Genomic DNA, 21,510 nt, shown 5'->3' on the forward strand with positions numbered 1-21,510 from the left:
GCTGGAGGCAAGCCTCAGCCTTCCTTTCCAGGGCCTTCAAGGATACAGTCAGTCTGCGGATCCTGCATCTGCCCATCCTGCACAGCAACACACACATCTTGGTTTTTGAATTCAGCGTTGTACCTGACGTACCTGTAAGTAGCCCTATTCTGCCTTTGCCCTTTAGTCTGTTAGATAAATGGAAGTGCCTGTCATGCCCACTGCCCTAATATTCTTATGTTGGCCTACACAGATGTAGGACATGGCTCTCCTGGGCTGTAGGTTTTACCTCCCTTTTCCTCCTATGCTGCTATTACATTGAACTCCCTTTATTTTCCCTGCTCAACAGTTTTAAGTGAGCAATATATGGTTTCCTTGTAATCTCCAACCACTGTCCTTGACTAGTAGTTAATAGTACAGAAGGGAGTCTTCTAGCAGGGAGTTGCCCAGAAGTGTAATGTAGCAAGGGAGGGCTGGTTTGCTGGTGAAACTGCAGCAAACACTGACATGAAAGAGTCTGAGGAGCTGTCTAGCTCAGTGTCAGAAAGGCAGCTAAGTATAAAACACATCATGAATGTTTGTGATGAGCTAGCTGGCAGTATTTCTTTTGTGAGGTTTGGACCACCTTTATGTTAACTTCATGCCGTTTCATCTGAATCTTTTCCAGGCAGGTGAAAAGAAGCCAGAGGTGCTCATTTCTGACATCTGAGGAAAGCTACTGACTGCTCCTGGAACTTTGACAAAAGTAGATAAGAAGCTATTGTGAAAAGCCAACAGACCAGAAAGTACAAGGAGGAGAGAAAACAATACAAGGCTAGGTCCCCAAAATAGCAAATACTCCCTCCCCTCCAGGTTGGTAGCTGGCAAGCATTCAAGCTGATATTCCTTGCATTTTTAAAGCCACCTTAGCAAACAATATTTTACAAAGGAAAATTGCCTGGTCTATGTCAAGGGTTTGAACAGGTGGAATGTGTCATTATTGAATCTGTTCAGTGATGATTCAGACAGCTTCGCCTTCTGAATTTGCTAACCTGTATGGAATAGAAATCTGAGTGCTGTGCGCCTGATTTCCTGACGCAGCTTCTTGCAGGAGCCTTTGAAGCACGTCACAGCTGTGAGATTAAAAGCTCAGTTCCGAAGTCAGGCAATCATGAAACTCTTTGATATGAGATCAAGCCTCCCAGTGTACGAACACAGAGGGTGCTTGAAAGCTCCGACTTAGTGCCTTAGTTACCTTTAAAAAATAAAATAAACTGTCTAGCTAATGAAGATACAGAAAAAGCACATCATAATCTCTAAGGCAATGAATTCATTTTGTGCCAGGGGAGTTTTAGGTTAGATGTTAGGAAGAACTTCTTTACTGAAAGGGTTGTTAGACATTGGAACAGGCTGCCCAGGGAAGCGGTGGAGTCACCATCCCTGGAAGTTTTTAAAAGACATTTAGATGTAGAGCTTAGGGATATGGTTTAGTGGGGACTGTTAGTGTTAGGTCAGAGGTTGGACTCTGATCTTGAGGTCTCTTCCAACCTAGAAATTCTGGGATTCTGTGAAATGGCAGCAAGTAGTTAGATGGCTTCAGAAAAGCAGCGGAATGTGTGTTTTTTCAATAGTACACAAATATAGTGAGAGCAAATCCTTAAAAAAGTAAATTAGGCAGACCTAAGTGGGGAAATAACACCATAGTATGTCTTTGAAGCTGAAATTATACACATGAAAGAAAATCTGTTATAAAACAAAAGAAATGTAGCACAAACTATAACAATGTCAGAAGAGATTTTATCAGTTACAGTGCTGATCTGGTCCTGCTCAAAAAAAAAAAAACAGAATGAATGTATGATCAGAAATAGCTGAATGGCTAAGGCAAAGACTAAAAAGCTGCTGTTTCCAACCAAAACAAAACTGAACAAAACACAGGTGCTGCTGTTTTGATTTCTAATGAGGCTTGCATTACCACTTTTGTCTCCAAAGCTGAAAACAGACAAGTTAGCAAGATGAATTTATGAGTGCAGGAAACTTAAAAAACCAAGGCTTGTGCAAATCAAGGAATAGTAACTTTTTGGTTTTTATATTGCTATGACCCTTCAGTGCAGAAGGGAGAAAGAAAGCTCGGGGGAAAGAAGAACAGACTAAACAGAGAAAAAAAATCACAGCTGGGAAGCACCTGTAGAAAAGATGGAAGAAAAGTAGAAAAGCACATATAGAAAGCAGCTGGCACATGAGAGTTCATTTAGCTTCTTTATTGCGTTGTCAATGATAGTGCACAGTCGATAATCCGTCATATCTGTCTTCGTGTCACAGCCTGGTGAGGGTTATTTTTCTCCATTCCCTGTTGTTTATCATCTTGTCACTTCATTTTCTTTTTCCATCAGCCTCCAAAGTCTTCTAATCTGAATGTTTGCAGTATATTTCAGATTTTTGTGCCTTTAGGCTGTGCTTGTAGACCGTTAAAAGCTATGCTTGGCTTGCAGTGTAGTTAAAAGCAGCTATTCACTGACATTTTTACAGTCATAATGCAAAAACAGAGGTTTTTCTCTTACATTCTCATACCAGTTGCTGCCCAAATGAATACTAATTGTGGCATTCCCTTGTTCACCAAGTTTTTCTACTTCTCTGTACCTTGGGTGAAGCTATTGTCCTGAAGACAAAGTACAGAAAGTTAAATTTGTCCATCTTGAATTGCTTTAATACAATGGAAGTGCCAGCTCATGCTCACAGCATGTTGTCTGTGGGCATACTTCAAACAAAATCTTCTCAGGGCACCGAGAGACCCTGCCAGTCCCACAGAGAACATCAAACGACCGCGTCATCTACTACCAAGAGGGCAGTAAACCATCAGGTGACAGCATTGTTTGCAAAACTGGGATCATCACATGATTCCTGGCAGCTGCGATTTCAGAGGAAGACTTTCGATATATATCATAAGGTAGCTTTCTGTGACATTTTGTTTCCAGACACACCCTGTGAAATATATTTAGTTCCTAAAATACTCCGCTAGTGAGTGTTTGGCAGAACAGCGTGTGTAAGTCTGCATTGAGGATGTGATAATTTGGGCAAAAACTGCAAGAAACTCCAACAAAAAAAACCCTCCAACATACATTTGGACTTTGCAGTAGTGAATCGTTGAATTATTAAACTGACATTTCTTACTCTGCAGTAAGGAAAAAATGACATTTTAGAATATCAGATCAACAGGGACAATATGCCAAGAGCTGGCAGCAAGGCAGAACAGGAATGCAAAACCCAGTCAATAACAAAATGGACTCAGATCTTAGACATAATAACTTAATGGGCAATGCTATATATATAATATGTCAATAAAACACTGTTTTCTGGATGAAAGTTTGTAAAATGTGAAGCTGGAAAAAAAAAATCCTCTCTAAATTCAAAGTTTTTTTTTTTACAGAGAGGAGTAAGAAGAGAAAATGAGGGCACAGAAAATGTTTGATCAAACTGACGTTAGTTTTGATCTACTCCTGATTTGAAGACACCAGACCTACCCAAGACATTGTTTCCAGCTGTTTTTATGGGAAGAAACTAAGAAGCAGCCAAAGTGAGGATGCTTGCAAAAGGCATCTTGGATTCAAAATGTGCATTCATTTTCATATGCTTAAATCCATTTGTGAGCATTCACATATGTGAATTTTCTGAGTCATTATGTGGAGAAGCAGTGCAGAAGAACAATAGTACTTTCACATTCTTTTGTTGCCATTTTTTTTCTAAAACACTCAGTCAAATTAAAACAGTATTTTGTCACTAAAGAATTTGAATAAAAGACCCTAAATCCGTAAGCTCCTCCCAAACGCTTTATAGCAGCTCTTTACTATTAATTCCTTCATGATTTGTAATTAGTCACTTGAAGGAAGGTCAGAAGAAGGAGGAAATTGTGGTTTGAAATGTTCTTAAAAATTCAAACAATAAAAAAACTGTGTTTGCTGATCGTTAGCACGAAGAAAGCTCTGGGTGTGTTTCTTTAGGCTTCATTTTCACAGAATCACAGAAAGTTGGGGTTGGTAGGGATTGATGGGGATCATCCAGCCCAAATCTGTTCGACCCCCCCATGTCAATTAGACAAATTAATCAAACCAAATAAAGCCAAGCTTCAGGCAAGTTGGGAACAGTTTAGGGAGAGCAAGCCTCAGCCTGAGGCCTTGCAGACTCAGTACAAAGCTTCTGGGCTATTTCTATTACAAATTGTGCAGTATTACAGGGCTCATGGTTACAAAATCCATGCTGACTGCACCCAGTCACCTTGTCCTTCATACACTTGGAAATCTGGGAATATTTGCTCCATCGCCTTCCAAGGCTGACTAGCCTGTATTTTCCTGGGTTTTCCTCCTTGCCCTGCTTGAAGATAGAAGAAACATTTTCTGTTTTCCATTCTTTGGGAGCCTCTCCTGGTCACCGTGACCTTTCAGAGATAATTGAGAGTGTCACAGAATTATAAAATGATTTGGTTTGGAAGGGTTGTATTTTCTCTCCCTTTGAGAAGGGGGAGTGAGAGAGTGGCTGTGGTAGAACTTGGCTGCCCAACCAAGTAAAAGCACCACAACTGGCTCCCATGGTCCCTTCGCTCTAGGGATGGATCCTTCGCACAGGATTTTTCTAAGCAGATAACCTGAAGAAGCCAAAGTCTCTCCTGAAGCCCAGGATGTGATTCTGATATTTGCCTTGTTCCCTCCTTTCAGAATCCTCCACTAGCTCATGGCCACTGCAGCCAAGGCTGCCCCTGACCTTCACCTCTCTGATGAGGTCTTCTTTCTTTGTAAGTGTGGGGTCCAGCAGGATGCATGTCTTCGTTGGGTCTGTGGTCACCTTTGTTAGGGTATTTTCATCAGTGCACTCCAGTAATCCTTTGCCGTGTGGGCAGCAAATTAAGAAAACAGAAAGGTAACCAGGGTAGTAACAGACAGAAAAAAAGAAATAAACCACTAACCTTGTTCTGAATTCTATAAATAAAATGTCTAAATAGGAAGGAGAAAACATGTCATTTCCAGGGAAGGTGAGTCAGCTGAGACCTGGACTAACACCAGATTACATGAAACGAGTCTTGAGTGAAATCCTGGCTCAAGTGAATTCAAGAGAAACCTTTGCTAGTTCTCATGAAGACATGTGGCAGGGTTTTACTCATCTTTAACATCTTTACTCATCTTTAACAGTTAAGGATTTTGTTCCTTATTCTGCCAGGCACAACTGGGTAACCAAAGACAGTTTGCCTAGGGTGAAGTTTTCAGACATGGCCACCTAGTTTACAGTCCTCAGGTTTTGGATTTTGGTTTCAAAACCTATGCCTAAATATGCTCAGGGTGCATGTGCATCTTTTTGACATCGCTTGGCTCTCTGAAGGCTCACCCCATCTGAAAACCAAGCAGGAGAGGTCACAACAAGGAAACACTTTGCATCCTTGGTTTTACATCTTGATATTGGGAGATGAGTGGTTGGAGAGCTGCCAGGCAGAGAAGGACCTGGGAGTGATGGTGGACAGTCGGCTGAATATGAGCCAGCAGTGTGCTCAGGTGGCCAAGAAGGCCAACGGCATCCTGGCTTGTATCAGAAACAGTGTGACCAGCAGGGCTAGGGAGGTGATCGTCCCCCTATACTCAGCTCTGGTGAGGCCGCACCTCGAGTACTGTGTTCAGTTTTGGGCCCCTCGCTACAAGAAGGACATCGAGGTGCTTGAGCGGGTCCAGAGAAGGGCGACGAAGCTGGTGAGGGGCCTGGAGAGCAAGTCCTACGAGGAGCGGCTGAGGGAGCTGGGCTTGTTCAGCCTGGAGAAAAGGAGGCTCAGGGGCGACCTTATCGCTCTCTACAGATACCTTAAAGGAGGCTGTAGTGAGGTGGGGGTTGGCCTGTTCTCCCACGTGCCTGGTGACAGGACGAGGGGGAACGGGCTAAAGTTGCGCCAGGGGAGTTTTAGGTTAGATGTTAGGAGGAATTTCTTTACCGAAAGGGTTGTTAGGCACTGGAACGGGCTGCCCAGGGAGGTGGTGGAGTCACCATCCCTGGAAGTCTTCAAAAGACGTTTAGATGTAGAGCTTAGGGATATGGTTTAGTGGGGACTGTTAGTGTTAGGTTAGAGGTTGGACTCGATGATCTTGAGGTCTCTTCCAACCTAGAAATTCTGTGATTCTGTGATATGTGTCAGCGCTACAGATTTGTATAGCCATAAAATAGTAACGAGTCTTATTTACAAAGGCTGTGCAAAGTTAAGCTAAGCTTTGTAGGTTAAAGTGAAATAAGCAGATTCAAAATACAAACTGTTGTTATACATTCATGAAGTAACTTTATTTTGTGGTATAAAACTTTCTACCAACCTTTGCAGTTTTCTCTCAGCATCACCCAGCAGTCCCCAGGGAACCAATTTCTCTTAATCACACCTTGCTGGCCGGGCAAAACGTGGTTGGCATTGTAACTAATTGAGTTTAACAAAAAGCCAAAGCAAGCTACAATAGTGCAGCGATTGGCCTGTTTAATTAGTTAGGTGCTTTTATTTGATTTTATAGACTCTTGTTACAGGCAGTTTGTCTTTGATGTTCCCTCTCCTTGTGTTTGTCTCCAGCCATAAAACATCTGTTCCCCATGTAATTGGGAGAAGTCAGGATAATGTAATTAAGGAAACATCCTTTAGCTGCTGAATCTTCTTCCTGATGGGGCTCGAGCTGAAAGCAAACACTGCTTATTTTATCAAGCAATGATTACTCACTAATCTGTTTAATCTGGGTATGGGCTAACAGAGAGCTGCAGCCGATTTTTTTTTTTTTTTTAACGAATTATTTGTAAACTTGGCTCCTCCTTGTGGATGATCTTTGTAACACACCCCTGGGCAAACGGGCTCCAGTCTGTGAAAAAAAAAAAAACCAACAACACACTGGACCTAAATTTTCAGGTTGCCTGGATTTAGAAACAGCAAGTCATTAAAAAATTAATACCCTAAAAGCATTTCAGCCATGCGCCCACAACAAATTCCCGTTTTGTGGTGGACCCCTATTGCAAAGCCACAAAGTGGTTCGTGGTTCATCTGCAGATGGTTCTGTGAAGAGCCTGGCCAAGGTGGTGCAAAGGGAGATGTTTTCCTGAGGAGGCCAGCAGGCCTTTTATTTACAGCTATGGTATTAGCAGCTGATGAAATTTGCTGTGTTTTCAACCTTAAAAATGTCATATCTGAATGTTATCCTGAGATGAAGGATCTTTCTGAAGTAGAAACTCTGTCTATTCAAGCCTGAAAAACTCCCTTATTTGATGGTAGTAGAAATTTATAGGTCCTTCTCATATGAAGTTTATCTCTGCTATTCTCTGTTCTGCTATTTATTCCCAGTCATGAAACGTTTGTTCTCCACATAATTACGAAAAGTCAAAATAAAATTACATCCACCTGAAATAAAGATTTAGATTTTCTTAGTGCAGGCCTTCTGGGGAATTTTTATTTAAATTTGAGCATTTCTTAAAGGGAAACACTCTTTAAAAGGAAACTGACACATTCTTTATGGAAATGATGGGGAAAAAAATATATTTTCTGTGATTTAATAGACCAAATATTGCATAGTTTAGAATGCCCAAATGGACAGTATGGCTGGAACAGAAGTTGTTGTATAATGGCATTTGAGAAGCATTACAAAAAATATGTTTTTCATGTCCTAATGGTTCTCCCGCTCTTGTATATTAACTCGGTTTGTTTGTTTTTACAGTGCTTTTAGGAATTACTACTTCTCTTTGTACCTAAGAAATACACTTCCCAGGCAGGAAAAGCAGTAGGCTCAGAGGATGGTGCTGTTCCTGGTGGTGGTGTTTCTCTGGCTCCCAGCTTTGCAAATAGAGAGTGCAACATCCACAGTCACGTGGCAGAGACTACAAAGCAGTCATCCATCTTCATTTCACTTTAATACTGTTTTCTTTTCATGTATAAAATGAGGGGAAGGAGGAACAAAGCTTTGTCTTCTTCCATCATCATGATTCTCTAGCAAACCCATAATCAGAGGATTCATCACAAAACTTCTGGGGAAGGGATAGAAACCTTTTAATATGCAGATGACTGGACGTGGTCCAGAACAGGGAACAGCTCATGCAGCCTTTCTTTGCTTTTGTTCTCATTCAGATTTTCACCCTAGACAAACACGAGCAATGACATTTCTGAGAAGCCTGCATTGTTCCCATTATGGCTGTGCTGAGAGACGCACCTGCTCCTGTGAGTGCTGCCAGCCACAGGACTTGTGTGGATGCTTGGCAGCATGGTCATGGTCCAGGAACTTCTCCTGTCCCTTTCCCCATCCCTAGAGCAACCAGAGCAGACATCAAGACATCTTATTCTCCAGTGTGGATTTAACTGAGGATGTCCTTAGGACGTAATGATGATCACAGTGCTGTTGTAATTTTCCTAGCAGCAAACAGCTAGGTATATTGATTTTTTAATTAGGATTAGGATTGCAACAACAATAGAGAGATGGCATCAAAATAATTAAAAACCCATTTTCCTAATCTGGCTAAGTGATCTGACTGATACGTTACTCACTATTCAGGCTACTGGATGCAGAAAAAAAACAAACTATGCAGATATGGGAAGCTTTTTCTGTACCAGTCTTCAGATAAAATAACCCAATTTGTTTCCTACTTTTATTAGAGAAGATGACATTCAACAGCCATGAAAGTCAGAATTATAAAAGAAAGTTTTTCTTATAACCAGCCCACTGAATGTGTTATTAAGAAGGTATGAATCAGTTGTTTGTGTGTCACTGGCACTGAGATAATGAGGGCATAAACAGCTCAAGTACTTGCAGCCTTTTTATAAATGCATTTGGAAATTGGAAGGACTTTCATACCTTCAAGATAAAAGCTATTTTCAGCAGGCTAGGGAGAACATTGTTTTACTGCCAAGTGGATTTCTGACCACGTGGTATGGACTTCTTGTACCTTTCTCTAAAGCTCATGATGTTGGCTGTGGAGATGGCACAGAAGACAGAATCTTGGAATATGGAAAATCACAGGATCATTAAGGTTGGAAAAGCCCTCCAAGATCACCTGGTGCAACCATCCCCCCACCACCAGTGTCACCCACTGAACTGTGTCCCCAAGCACCACGTCCAACCTCTCCTTGAGCACCCCCAGGGACGGTGACGCCACCACCTCCCTGGGCACCCCGTCCCAGTGCCTGACTGCTCTTTCTGAGAGGAAATGTCTCCCAGTTTCCAACCTGAAATGATGTAGTAACTATATGAATATGATGTATGAATTTATTAATTGTAATAATTTGGTAAATGTATTCCTGGCTCAGTCAATAATCCAAACACACATTTCCTCCAGAAGCTAATGTCACTGTATTGTAATTAAAGCAAATTCCTTGTTCTGAAAGGCTAACACAAAGACACCTCCTAAAATTCAACGCACATACTGTTCCTTGAAGTAAGAGTAAATTAGTCTGACCAGGTTGAAAAGAGCTAAGAAGGTAAAGAGTTGGAAAATATGTCAAGTGACAGACCTGATTTAGGAGAGAGATATTGATATGTGAATGGATAAGTGTGAAATGATGACCAGCTTGCCCATCTCCATGCAGAGCATGAATAGGTGCTTCGTGACAAGGCATGCTTAGGTGTTTCTTTTAGTATGAGGTTTGTCTCCATGAATAATTCTGTGTTTTATGAGACCTGAAACTCTCATAAGTACTAATACTGACATTTGTGAGTCATTAATTCTATTGTTGTCCTGAAAATAACAGAACTGCGGGCGCTAAATTCAGTCAGAGACGTTCAGATGAGTCTGTAACCCAAGATTTCAGCCTAGGAAGAAATACTGCTCCCCAGCTACAGAGACTGATTTTTGAAAGGGAATTCATTGAGACAGGTACAACTCTTTCAAATACTGCTGGTTGTCCTGGTGTTTTGCACTAAGTGGACTTCTAACTGGAGCTATCTAAAAATTATCTTGCTAAATTTGGTCAGTAGCAGTCTGTCTTCCTCTGGGTACCTTATGACAATCAGGTTCACCTGTAAGGAAGCCAAAGTATTTTTAATTTACTGCTGGTATAACTTGCTTCCTGGCAGAGTACTGGTACAGCACCTAGTAGGGGGCAGCTTCTCAGGTTTTATTTGGCAGCTCCCAGCCTTTCATCTAACAACAGAGCCTGCATCGGAAAGATACGGCAGTTGTAGCCTAGGAGACTCAATTATTTCAAGGCTGAAAAAATCTCAAACACTCTGAATTACATGCAAGTGCGAGTTCACAGATTTGAAATAAGCCAGCACATCCTGATTTTTTCTAAACCTTTTTTTTTTTTTTCTGGTGTTTGCAGTGCTTAAAAAAAACAGCTGTGTGTCAACAATAACAGTAGGTTTAGTTTCACTTAGTCTAGGTGCTAAATGCAGTGCTAGGGGGATGCTGGAAGCACTTCGCTCCCTTTTGCTGGCAGCGTTGCTGCTCGATCTGTCTACTTGACATAGCCTAAATTCGGCCCCTCGGCTGGAGGTGAAATGTGTATCATCCTTCTCTGAAACAAGAACCGTGTTTGCATGATGCTGCTGTGCTGCCCTTCAGGGCTTGGGCTCCTGGAAGGAATGGGTAGGGGCTGAGCTGTTGGAGTCATTGGGTAGCTTTATGTAATTCTCCTTTGGATTTTCAGAAGATATTTGCAGCTTTTTGAACTTGCTCCATGTGACTGCTTGAGAGCAGCATCTGAACGGCATTTCTGTCTGCTATTTGTTGCGTCTGTCACGACGTTTGGCCCGGCTGCAATGCTACCAGCAGTGGCAATCTGGAAAAGCCTCCCCAGCTGGCAAGCCTGAGCAGCGTGTGTGCGCCCTGGCTGGCACCAACGGCGCAACTCATCCCTCAGGAACATCCCTCCAGGTTCCCTTCAATGTAAATATTGGCACTGTGTTAGGATCAAGGCCTGAGTCTTTACAGGTGAGGCCTTCATTTTGCTCTTAGCATCAGTCTCCCTCTCTGCCCCCCAGCAGCATAGGTAGGTCCCGTGGGTCTGACAGCTCCAGGTAGATCTTCAGTCCTTCCAGGCACGTAACGGGTTCAAACCAAATTCCAAATTAATCCTTAATTGCTAGTCGGGAAATCCCAAGAAGTTCCTCAGCTACAATGGAGTTCCCCATCGTCGCCTGGGTGCTATATTGACACTTGGATCTTGTTGGTTGTCACTGAGGTGGATGTTCTGCAGATAATCTTAATGAAGATAATTTTATTATTAAATAAGTGGGAATGGTTTCTTATGATTTATTTGAAGGGTCACTTGTTTCCACCAGTACTGTTAGGGAATCAGATCCATCCCTCCTGCAGAGTCTGTCACAAATTGTTAAGACTCGGACCTGGTCACATTTCCCTGCCCACTCAGACCTCATGGCCGTAGGCAACTGCCCTGCAGTTTGGGGATTCGAATCCTTTTCCCAGCATAAATGGGGATATCCACGTGTGCACGGGGCGGTCGCTGTGCCCACCTGGGCCGGTTGCACATGAGGAGTTTGGTGCAGCAGGTGACGGGGGTAAGAGTAAGAGCCCTGCCCAGTGACCTAGCAAAAAGCTCTTTAACCAAAAACAAACTGCTCGGTTGCCTACTGACTGTTTTGGCAGGGATTTTACCTGGGATTGTTGTGTAAACAGGCTAAAACCATCAGCAGAAACATGAATTTCAAGTCCTGCTGGCAGCTTTTCATAGTGAACGGCTGGCTGCAGAACTGCCAAGGCTGCTCAGAAGTTCACAAGTACGATCATTTTTCACTCAAAGGTGCTGATTTCTCAAACTGTGTGTTGGAAAAGGACAGTTTCAATAAAATGTAAAAGCCTTAAAAATGCCCTAAAGTTGTTCAGATGTCCTATTTCAACTCTTCTCAGTGAGGTTTTCAGGAGGCCTCATTTTACAATTGAAATTCATTTTCAGTAAAATTAAAGCCAAATTAAAAGAAATATTTTGATGGTTAAAAAAATAATCCAATCTAAAGATCTAAAGTTACTCTTTTGCAAGCTTTCAGTGTTTAAGCATGCTCAGTAATATACTTTTTGTTCTGATTTTGGATGGATGTTATTGTTTAGAAATATTTTTAATGGAAGAGGAAATAATTTTCAACTGGATTCTGATTGCTCTTTTGGATGGAATTAGCTAAATCCTACAGAATGCCCATCTCTAAGAATGCCCATTTGTAAGACACAAAACAGGATAATTATATATTTTCAACTGAAGAAAGTTGATCAAATATTGACTAATTCATGAAGATGATGATGCTTTGATAGTGTCAGGATTTTAGTATATCTCTAAATAAAACATTCTCCTACTCTTTTTAAGCCATTAATATGTCTTTATATGCCCGTATAATTATGCTTAGAAGTTAGGTTCTTTCTGTTTCTCCCAGCTGTTGCTTGTTTGGTCAGTGCAAAGGGGAAAATAAGCTTGAGAGCATTCTCGTCCTCCAGCAGCAAGGTGACAGCGGCACTCTGAGCTGCAAGAAGACACTTGGTGCAGCCACTTGCTGGAGAAGCTGTGTCCTTCCAGGTACACTTTTTACCTTTTGGTCGCATGATTAGATGGTCCTATTTCCCCTTCTATCATCAAACCCTCTGTTACCCTTCCCTGGACCCAAAATGGCTGGGGTATCTCCCCAGTCCTTCAAACTACTAATGCTTCTCTCAACTTTCTTTCTCCACTCCTCAGCTTTTGTTCATGTGGGAGCTGAACTCACAGGCTCTGGCAGAGATACCTAGGCATGAAAATTCATGTGTGAAGATGATGAAGGCTGGGAGCACCGTGGCTACAGGTAGCAGCAGCTGCTGAGCTGGTTACTGGCCTCTTCATGTTCATTGCAGGAAGCATTTGACTTACAGTCCATATTTATTCAGCATTAGCTAATATTGTTCATGCCCACAGAGTTTTGTTAAAGAAATTCGCCAGGAACAGAATTTGGGTAATGCCTAAGAAAATGGGGCTTGGACCCCTAAAAGAACCACTTGTAGCCATTGCAGTGTAAATGCTCAACACTACTAGTAGCAATCAATGCAATCAGAGTCCTACATGGCAGTCATCCTGCCTCTGTTTTTAGAAAGAAAACATCCAAAATCAGAGTAGGGAACTGCTAGAAGCCTCGAAGAAATGTCTTATAAAGATGAAGCCTAGACAATCTATTTAGGATGTATATATGTCAGTTGGGATGCTCAGGGTAGCTCTGATTGCCATAGAGATGATCACAGCTCTCCCTGGAAATATTTTAGCTAAACATAGGAGCAGGGCTCATGGTGGGAAGTTTCTCTTCTGGAGTGCCTTGACACTTCTAGCAGAGCTCAGAAATACAGACTGGGCTTTTGTAAAATACATTTTATGCAGAAAAAGTTAAATCTTTGTGTAAGCGTTCCTGATTGTTCAGGGTCTTGTCGACAGCATTTTAAAATGACTTTGATTGGAGTTTTTGGAAAAGAGACCACATTACTTCTGGAAATTTAGCTGCCCCTGGAAGGAAGCCAGGGGGATTTCCAGTGTTCATTTGTATTGCTGGAAGGAGAGTAGCAGCAAAGGAACTGCACTGCAGCTCACCTACCTCAGGTACCGTTCCCTCCACAAGCCGGAGGTCCCAGTATCACAGGGCATTACAGACTTTGGAAAGGTTGGCCTTCAAAGCAGCGCATGCAAGAAATGAATGAAATCCTCCTGAGACGCACCTGTTACCCTGCCAGGAGAGGCAAAAATTTCATTTCCTTTCCCCAGAGCTCAGCTGGGGCCAGGGAAGGAGCAGCCAGACAGGGGGCAGCATCTGCTCAGCCAGCAGCTGGGCTGCGGCTGGGGGGAGCCTGCAGGGGAAGAAAATGAGCTCTGCTTGCTTGGGTGCAAGCCCAGGGGAGAAGTTGTGATGCTTTTTTGATAAGCTGCGGTGGCAGCCGATCAAAGTGTAGGCCTCGTTTCTTGGTGATAGACGGGGCTGTTTCTGTCAGGACACAAAGAGCTGCGGATTGCTGTGAATACCTGAATAACAGAACAGCCGTACAGTTATTTGCTGCTGCTGACACTGAAAGCAATAGGTTAAGGCTTGAATTGCAAAAAGAATCGAGCCGATTCCTAGGCCTTCTGTAACAGAAATTATACAAAGGGGAACAGCGGCAGCTCCTTTTTAGACTGGGAGTACCTAAAAATTAGCATCTAACAGTCCGTGTCACCAATCCTCAGTGCCACTGTGGAGCTGAGCCTGTGCAAAGTGATCAGCATCTGTCAGATCACTGTCACCAGACAACCTCCATCGTTAGGCAGGGCCACTTTCCTCTGTCCTACTGGCTGCCAGCTGCCGAGAGACCTGGCAGGTTGTTGCTTGCAGCGTTAAAGCCATTGCCAGCTGCAGAAAGGTCCCCATCCTCCTGTTGGCTCCTGAGCTCCTGGTCTGTGCTGTGGAGAGCTCCAGAAGCAGGGGAGGGGATTCTCTGGGAAGCCAGCCCTGCAGGCTGGGTGCTGCTATGCATGCAGCAGGAGCCATGCAGCATGCCTTGTGCCCACTGGTGCCTCCTCCCCTGTGTTCACACACCGAGGCTCGTAACGTGATGCACTGTTACAGCCCGGCTCTTTCTTCATCCGGGGTGCACAACTGATAGCATCCCTTCCACGGCCCTCTGGCCTGCAGGAGAGGGCTGTCATTAATTGAGGCTGGAACAAAATTCGTCCTTGAGGGTATGGATGAATGAATTCAGAGATGAATTTAGACAGGTTGGAGGTACCTAGTCCAGAAGCAACCATCCTAGTCCACAACCATCACATTTTCTTTAAGTCTTCTCACTCCCTTTCTCTCCAACATCCCACGTCTCTCCCATCTGATCCTGAACTAGCATCCAGTTTTGACAGAAGGAGGGGCTGTGTCCCTGTCTCTCCTTCCCTCCCCTCCTTTAGCAGTTATTCCGGGAGCTGGCAATTGCTTTGAGCCCTCATCTCTTGCTTCCTGGAGGAACACTGTCATCACTGGTCAAGCAGATAAAATGGTGGGAACCATGTCAAAATCTAACAGTGAATCTTGTTTGGTTCTTTGTCATGATGCAGGTACCCTTCCTCTAACTCTGGGTCTCCCAGAGCAAGCACCTGCCCACAGCCCTGAATGAATTCCCTCAGAACTTCAGCCTCCTTCCTCTGCCTCATTTTTTATTAATTAGCTCTGAGCAGGGGGACTGGGGATATTTCTTTGGAGCCACCTGACCCTATCCCGCAAGGTGTATCCCAGCTCATAGCAGGGAATCCTGCATGCTAACAAGTTCATTAATTGCCTATGATCCTTACTGTTTTGCTAGAGATTTGTGTTAGCATTTATATGCATTTTTTTTTCCATAGGTTATCTCTTAAAGTATTTTTTAGTTGTAGACACAGTCTACAGCTGCACTAACCACATCACTGGGTTAAGCCAAGCGAAGCCAATGGTTTTGCACCAAGGGATGCAACGACTCAGTTTCTCCGTCCATCCTCATGGTCCATCCTCTGTCTCTAGCCTTTTAGTGCCTTCCAGTTCGTCTATCCTAATGTTCACATAAAAAGAAAAACGTAAGCAGAGATATGACTTATTCCAGGCTGTACTTTTTATACATTAGATCCTTACCTACTCCAGTAAGGGTGGCACCATGAAATAAATGCTCAAAAAGATTTTCTCACTGAGTTAACAACTACTTTAAGTAAGGATTTGTAAGATTTAAGGCTTGTGCCATTCTCTACAAAGGAAATTCAGTTCACATAGCTTACACTGCATGCATGATTATGATCTTAGACTTTGACTGCATGCGCTTCATTTTGTCACATATGGGCCAGGCTGAAAAAATTAATGAATACCCAATATTATCCTAGCAAATTGCAAGCATGTTTGTTTTCACATTCAATTTTAATTAGGCCAAGACTACCATGAATCATTTGAAAGGTTCTTGGGACCCATCTTAATGACATCCTTTTGTTTGTTTTTTCCATGCAAACTTTAGCTGGTGTACTCATGGAAAAGATAATTAGCAATGTACAAATATAGTCTTCAGAAAGCAAAGTTGTCTTTGTTACTTAGTAAAACAAACAAACAAACGGGGCTCATTTAGGCATGGCAATTTGCTAGATAATAGGTATGTCATTGAACAACTGAAGCGGAATGGTTGGTATCTCTCTTTTTGATTTCTTACTCAGGTATGACATAAGGATTTAGACCAAAAGAAAAGACAGGAGGGACTCCTTCCCAGTTGTGAAAGTGCCTGATGAAAGAAGGCTTATTTCCCACCTGCGGTTGCTAAAAGGGAAGCCACGACCCAGCGCTGGTACCAGGGCTGTCTCCATCGCACAGTGGGTACACGCTGTCCCCTGCCTGTCTGCCCAGAGGAATGTCATCAGCCATTGCCCAACACTCAATTAGTTTTTTAAACCAGAATTTCTTCTATCCACATTGCTAAAGTGTTCATAGTCATGACATACAGCGATGCTTTGTATTAAAAAAGTGTGCATGAAGGAGTAAGTGAGCTGAAACTGTTTGGAGTGGTCGGCTGCCTCCACCGTGTCCCCCTCCATAGTCATTGCCCCATGCACTGAAGTCAGCCACCAGATTATCTTTCGCTCCAGTACTTGTGGTAATGCTTTATTTCCATCCTAAAACACCAAAGTATGGACTTTCTTCATCTTCTGTTAGACACTTTACAGAATTCACAGAACTTAGGCATTTTTTCTAAGGTCCTACCAGAAAGTGTTGCATTTCCACCCAGCAGAGCACAGTCCTGCGTCCTTCTGCTTTAAGATGCTGCTCTTTAGTAATCAATTAATAATTTCATGCTAGCATGGTTACTGTATCTTTTCCGAGTTCATTTACAAGCTGGACTATTACCATGGTAAAAGCTAAACAATTCCCTGTAAACTGCTTCACCCACAGATCAGTTTTATTCTTCTCAATTAATCTTGAGCGCAGGGCCATCCGGATGGCTCTCCCTCCTTGTTAGCTGCTGATGCACTGTACTGTTTTACAGGCTAACTCCTCTCATTAATTCTGCCTCGTTGTTTTTGCCAGCGTGACATGCTAGAATGCAGACAGTGCCAAAGTTTGCAGAAAAATTTCCATGAGGCTGAGGGGTATTCTGCAGGGAGGAGAAGTAGGAAACGTGACAGAAGTCACCTTTTATTAGTGCCAGTCTTGACTCCAACGTAAGGAAACGGTGCAGTAAGTGACAGCTTCTTTAGTTTCTGTTTTTTTTCTGCAAGAGTAGCTCCTTTGTCAGCCAGTCAAAGTGAGTTTCAGGGAAATTTATAGAAACATGTTAACTCTTGGAGGGCTACAAATACCCTGTGAGGTACAGGAAAAACCTTTCTCTTCTGAGATTTTGCACCGCAATAGATGTCCTCTGTGTTATGTATGCCGCACATCTAATACACCAGCCCTTTTCTTCATACATCGAATCAGCCCTTCAAGAGCAATTCTGATGGAGCATCTTCCATGGCACAAGTTGATCATCTGTGCAGGGTGGATCCTTCCAACTTGTTCATAATCAGATAGGAGCCTTGGTGGGTTGGGTGGGAGGCCTCCTCCTAATCCCACTGAAGTCAGAGGAAAGACTCCTATTAACAGGCTTTGGATCTGTGCCTGTGGGAAGCTCTTTTATAAACCCCAGCTTGCCTCGAGCAGCCTAATGCCTCCAGTTCGAACTAGCAGGGCATGCTGTAATATAAAGCCATTCTGTACTTCAGTTTTTCTAGGATTACTTGGAGGGATAAGGTGGCCCTATTGAGCTAGAAGTTGGGATCTTGGAGACTGGGAGAAGAAACTGATGGTATGTCTGAGTACAGCTGGGATCAAGAAGGTTACAACTCTCTTGCTTCTAGCACCAAAATCTTTTTGCAACATCATCTCCCAGTCTTTTAACAAATGCAGTCTTATGCCCGTCCACAATGCTGCCGTTGTTTGACCACGTAGCACTCTCTTCTACAGTCTGCTTACTTTCTCTTCCAATATAAATCAGATCCTCACTCACAGCATCTACCATGACTAACTATTTCCCTACTTACCACCTTCTATTCAGACTCTTTGTGCTGAATATTTATACTTACAGCGTAAACTTCTGGGGAAGAGACCATTTTGTGTTGTGTTTATGCATCAGTTGTCTCCTGGTCCAACATAATGACAACAACATTAATAATAAAATAAACCATGTTGCTCCCAGTGTTCCACTTTTCTGCCCACCTCCTCCTCTACCCAGTACTGCACCGGTAACTCTGTCCCAGGTGCAGTTTTCCAGCTGCAAAAGAGCTAATGGGACGGCTGTTCCCAGCACCATATATTCCAAAGAAATGATTAATTTGAAGGTTTCCAAAGTGTTAGGGAAGTTGCCAACAGAAGAGGAAGGGCCTGAAATGGTGTAACTGGCCATTTCTTTCCTGGCTTAAGCCTACAACAGGTTGAGCCACCCAATTTAGGTCTGGGGGCAGGTATTCATCAGGTTTCTTGAGGGGAAGGAGGCTAAGATCTGCAGAGCTGTCCCTGTGCATGGCAGCTTGTTTTGAACAGTATTTTCCGAGAAGGATGAAGTTACTAATGAGAGTATTAAAAAAAGCAATGCTTGTCAAGGCTGTTGCTGACAGGATTTCCCATCTCAAAGCTGTGTAAGTAAGGGGAATTTGTTTCTGGAAGCAAATTCTTTTCCTTGAAGAACTACGTGGTATCAAGAAAAGAACTCCCTGTGTTTGCGCCCATCTGTCAGAAGATGAATTTGGAGTTGCTGCTGTTGCTTATCCTGCTGGAGCATGGGGTTGATTAGTGAATGTGCAGTGTTTACAGGGGGGAACGTGAGCTGGGCAAATGCAAAGATGAGAGTTACAGTTTGTCAGCACAGTATCTCTAAAAAGGAAGATTATATGCAAGCATTAATAACGTAGCTTGGGCATCAGCCTAATTCTGGAGGCCTGTGGTGTTCATTATAATGGCACATTGCATTCCTCAGTGCTGGGAGATCATTTTATCACAACATTTGAAATATAAACTGAAGTCAAAGTTGAAGCAGGCTTTTTTTTAATTGCTGGCGGGAAGGCCATAATGTACCCTGCCAAAGGAGAGTTCAGGGCACAGCTGAGGGCATCATTAAATAGAGGCACCAGCTGACCTCCCGAAATGGCTGTGCAGGCAGCAGAAGTTAATTTCAGCAGGGCTGTTGCACTGATGCTTTGTGTATAATCACTGCGCTACACAGGGCTCTTGCTCCCGTCATTTCTTCTCACAGTGGGGTTATGTGATGTGGGACAGTGCCACGCTGAGACACCAGCTGAGTGAGCTGCCTTGGCTACCAGGAGCACTTCTAATCATGTTGATGCAATGCCTGACTTGCATTAATTGGGCTTTCTGAGAAACTACGTGCAGTTGTCCAACAGGCTCTGCGTTGACATGCCTAGTTTGTTTATAGCCCTCACATTACCTAGAGGGTCTTCTGCTGAGCCATATAAACATATTTCTGTACCAACTGTACGCAAGCCATCCTCTCTGGTCCTGGGTATTGTGAGAGGTAGTTCCTATCATCACCTTGCAGATATGAATTACAAATAACTCACCTTCTGTTTATTTCAGAGCATTTTTGTCTTGCTGATGTTTTGGCCTATATTCTTCTGGCATATTCAAAACGCTGAACAGGGCATGTAGGGAAGAATAAGGTTACACTAAAAATACAGGCCACAAGAGAACAGCTGTGTTGTGCCTATCTATCATTAAATAAAGAATAGAGCTCTAAAAGTGTTTACAGATTGTAAAACAAAAGCAGATTGAATATGTTTTAAATTCTAGGAACTAACCTAAAATTTGCTATAAAACAAATATATGGCTTACAGCTGGAAACCTGTCAAAACACACAAATGATTGCTCTGCACTGTCTGGAAAGAGTTTCTGTGCCCAAAGACTTCAGAACAGCAACAGATGTACTATTGCATAAGAAAGACATCCCTGTTTTGAATTTCAGTTTACACTACAGAGAGGCATATGAGAAATACAGTTCTTTTCATCTTACCCAGGTCCTTCTGTTGCCTCCTTAACATCTTGCTCCACATACTTCTCCTGTGTTACAGTGATATTAGCAGAGATACAGAAAGATGAGAATATATATCATTATAAGAAGAGAAAAAGCCATCTGGCTCAGTGTTTGTGGCTGGCTCTTAATTCGACCATGTTGGTTTTTTTCCATGCCCCTCAAGCCCCTCCTTTTCCAGAAACAATCTATGTGATCCCACATCTCTTCTTCAGTAACTTGTTCCAGATGTCCAGCTTTATGAAGAATAAATTTGCCTTAGCTACTCAGTATTTTCCTAGTTTCTTTGTTTTTAGATTGCTTCCCCTTTCTTTGAAACTCCTTTACCCAATCATCTAGCTCTCTCTGGCCTTTTTTTTTTCTTCCTAGTTTTTATAGTGTAATCAAAAGATATTTGTGTCACACAAACGTTTTTATCAAACCCCAGTCCATGCCACACAAGGATAATGAGGTCTCTCTTGTTTTTAAATGAAGACGTGCAAGAGGGGTTGTGGCAGGCTGTGCAAGTAGATAGCTTTATGGAGAGCATTCAATTATTCAGTATGAATTTAGCATTTTCTTTGACTGTTCTATTCAATGCATTAAATAATGGTTATAGTAACAGTCAGCAGTATCACCAACCGATAGTGCACTTTAGGATGACACCTGCACTTCAATCTCAATCTCCTTGTCTCCTGCTTGCCCATGAGGCACAAGCTGGAGTTGACTCTGGACCTCTCTTTGGAGGATACCAGCTGGTTCCCTCTGAAACACAGCGTGCACCTGGTTTTGGAGTTACCTCCTCACTTCTGAGACCCCCAAGTTTCCAAGAATTATGATGCTCATCCAGTTTGGCTCCCTCTGGCACTGTGCAGGCAGCCTTTGGACCCTCAAGCAGCCTTGCTTGCTCTCCTTCTACAGCCCAGGACACACAATATCTACCCCCCATTACGTGCCCTAAAAATACTTGACATGTTGCTGGGACGTTTAAAACTGAAATAACAAAACCCACGGAAGAGAATCAAGTCCTTGGGCATGCCAGCGGGCCCAAGGGGCCTTGTCTGTGTCCATAAACAAAATCCTCAGTCTTTGCCCTTGTGGCCTGAGGCATGGCCAAAGTCTCGCAGCCAAATGCCCTCCCTGAGTGGAGCAATGTTAGCCGTGCATGGTGTCCTGGGCATAGCTCCTGGCCATGCTGTCCCCCAGATTCAGATTCAGATTTGGATTCAGATTCAGATTCAGATTTGGATTCGGATTCAGATTCAGGGCACCTGCAAGGGCACCTGGTGGCCTGGGCCAAAATGGCGCCGGGCAGCTGAGGGAACAGGCGGGCGCCAGCTGTGTGCCAGCGTTCAAGCCCTGCTCGGTATGTTCGTGTCGGTGGAGCTGAGGAGGCTGTATTTACAAGAAATTTTAGAAACTGGAAATAATTAGGAAAACATCCCAAGGCCTCATGGGAGTTCAATAATTCTGGAGATGGAAAAAGATGGTCTTTTATAATGGGAGTGTTGCACCCTCAGTCCTCCCTGCGAGGAAGCAGCCTGCTTTCCTGGACAAGAAGTAATACCGGGCTTGTTACGTTAGGGAGATTTC

The 21,510-nt window shown here is 43.1% G+C and overlaps 2 long non-coding RNA genes across 2 annotated transcripts; one reads left to right on the top strand and one right to left on the bottom strand.

Moving 5' to 3' along the window:
* Positions 1-3,392: 3,392 nt before the first annotated feature.
* LOC137851293 (uncharacterized) lies at positions 3,393-10,245 on the bottom strand. The gene is made up of 2 exons (XR_011093109.1): positions 6,291-10,245; positions 3,393-5,333 (listed from the first exon to the last, which is right to left on the bottom strand). It is a non-coding gene; the product is annotated as an uncharacterized lncRNA (long non-coding RNA).
* Positions 10,246-11,566: 1,321 nt separating this feature from the next.
* Positions 11,567-18,159, top strand: LOC137851832 (uncharacterized). Its single transcript, XR_011093511.1, has 3 exons — positions 11,567-12,457; positions 12,617-12,719; positions 15,287-18,159. It is a non-coding gene; the product is annotated as an uncharacterized lncRNA (long non-coding RNA).
* Positions 18,160-21,510: the final 3,351 nt, after the last annotated feature.

Source organism: Anas acuta, chromosome 2, assembly GCF_963932015.1.
Source record: "Anas acuta chromosome 2, bAnaAcu1.1, whole genome shotgun sequence".
Lineage (NCBI taxonomy): Eukaryota > Metazoa > Chordata > Aves > Anseriformes > Anatidae > Anas > Anas acuta.